Here is a 2,670-nt window from a genome sequence, read left to right on the forward strand (position 1 = left end):
ACAGACACTGCACGCACACACACACGCGCGCACACACACACGCACGCACACGCACACACACATACATACGCACGCACACTCATCCTCAGCAGGGGGTCCATGGAGTTGCTTTGAGCATTTCTCAGCTCTGGTTGTAGAAGAGACAGATTAAAACAGAAGAGGCTACTCTGGGAGACACATGAAACAGAAATCTATATGGCCAAGACTGAAAACACACACACTCACAAAGATGCAACAAGATAACGAAACGGAATGAGCAAGTGAAAGAGAGAGAGAAGAAGAGGGAGAAAAGGAGGAAGATGGAGGTGAAAGAAAAGGAAGAAACACCATCCAAATCTCCCCAATTCTCATGGCTTTTTTTTTCCTTTCTGGGGAGGAAAACACACAGAACTTCACGTTTTTGTAAACTATTGTTTTGACAAGATGTCACTTCAATTCCAGCATTAGCGTGGTTAGCGCGTGGCGGCGGCATGCGCCGGAGAGCGAGGAGCGCCCCGATCTTTATCAGGAGCCTAAGGCTGTTGTCATAGTGACGCCGCCCGCTAAGAGCCGCGCGCTAATTCACCTGTCAGCTGCCTGATAGAACGCTGCAGCTCTGCCATCGCTACTGAAGCAGCTAATGGGGAGGTTTCCAGGCCTGCTGGCGGGTTCACTGCGTGTGTATGTGTGTGTGTGTGTGTTGTGTTGTGTTGTGTGAGTAAGCGAGTTAACCCAAGCACATTTGCTCAGACTCCTCTTGGCCTTGCACCAAGGCGCGCGCGCACACACACACACACACGCACGCACGCGCTGACATGTCATCGAAGTGTCAGCAAATGAATTTTCAGACTAATCTGATATAAATATTCCATTTACTTGCTGTCCTTTGGATTGGATCATCTGCCCCTTTAATAAAGATGTGAGCCCTTAGCCTGATCAGTGGCCTGAGAACCAAATAATCGGGGTACTTCAGGTGTGAGAGAGAAAGTCCTGGACATTTTGGAAATATAGCAGCTACCTACACAGCTAGGCCTGAAGCCCGTATAAGACTACAAGTTCACAAACCCACACACACACACACACACAGAGAATGCCATTTTACCTTCTCTTCCCAGATAAACCCTTCGTAACGTTCTTCTGCCAGTTATCTGAGTCATAGTGATCTATAATCTATGGTGCCATTTCTTCTTCACATATAATGTTCTTTAACCACATTTTAAACAGGCTATGAACTGTTGTGTCAAGAGACACAATGTGGCCTTAATGAAAATAAAATAATGATATGACATAAAATACTGGAAATGGAATACAATCTTCTCACAGATCAAGAAATGTTTAGACCAGCAAGAGAAAAAGAGGGAGTGGGGGAGAGGAGAGAGAAGGGGTTAAGAGGCTCAAGAGGGCCCAAAGGCTGAGCATTTTACTGTGGCCTCATACAAATATAATGAAGAGACAGTAGGAGGAAGAGGGAGAGAGAGAGCTTTCTACCAGGACCAACAAATAAAATGGTTTATGATTGAGGTCACTTCTGCTTGGAGACAACTGAGTTTGAGTCAACGGTGTAGGCCTACTAGGGGCTGGTTACCTGATGTGTAGGCGGCGCAGGTCTGGCTGACGCATCTTTTCCTATTGTGAAAAACTCCGAGGAAGCTGGACCAGACTGCTCCCATGAATTAACGGAGCATGCAGCCTTGGTCGCTAAATCAATAGCCTTTAATGGCGGACCTTTAATTCTACTTTACATTTCTTCCGGCGGTTTACGGGGGATCTTTGTGTTTCCAAGCAAGGTCACTTCCCTTCATAGCCTCTGCATCTTTGAAAGGCTTGCTTGGCGCAACATGAGTGACTTGGGCCGCCGGGTGAAACTTCTGATATATTTACTTGCTCTGACTTGAACTTTCCCCGCGTGCTTAAGATGAAGCCTCCTTCGGGAGCACAGTCGCGCGGCTTGAGACCCTGAATGCCACCTAGCGGCTAAATGTTTTGATGAATGACTGGGATAATTAACCCCGCAGCACCAAGACCGTACGAGGAGACAACCCAAAGTGGGAGTGTCGGCAGTATCCACAAACCAAGGTTTGTTTTATTCGGTTAACCTCGAAGCCCTCACGGCGCTTGGAGTTTTCCTCTTCACTCCGACAGGTCCTCGCGCGTGCCTCGTTAACGCTGTTTCCACACCAATGTGCTCATATAGGGCCTTCATTCTGAGCCTCATGCCTTGTTTACCGAGCTCTGTGTCCTTAGGTTCTGAATTTCAATCTTGCGCTGGAGCCAACCCAATGATGGTTTCACATGTCATTACTGTGACCACAGCGACATCTTCTGACTGCCTGAAGTCGTAAGATAGGCTAACTGTAGTCTTCTCGCCTCGTACAAATAACCGCTCCATTTCTAAAATAGCCTAATTTAAATTCTGTTGAATTTAGTAAGTTCCGTAATAGCCTACCTTTTAATATAATTAGGCCTATTTATTGATTAATAATTTTAAACTTCAACACGATGTGTCCCGACATGTAGCCTAGTCCACTGACCTGTTTCAGATAACAGTTGACATGCAAATATTTTTGTTCCTCCCATAACCATAATTTTCTCTGTTTAATAAAGATATATTGCGCTTATGTCAATATAGAAGTGGACTAGGCCTAAATCAAGATATAGCAGTCTAACAGGCGTAATTTCTGTATGTTTTTT

Source organism: Alosa pseudoharengus, unplaced genomic scaffold (genome assembly GCF_046254945.1).
Source record: "Alosa pseudoharengus isolate Yale_2024_CS ecotype anadromous, Long Island Sound unplaced genomic scaffold, YU_APseudo_1.1 YU_APseudo_1.1_scf_7, whole genome shotgun sequence".
NCBI lineage: Eukaryota > Metazoa > Chordata > Actinopteri > Clupeiformes > Clupeidae > Alosa > Alosa pseudoharengus.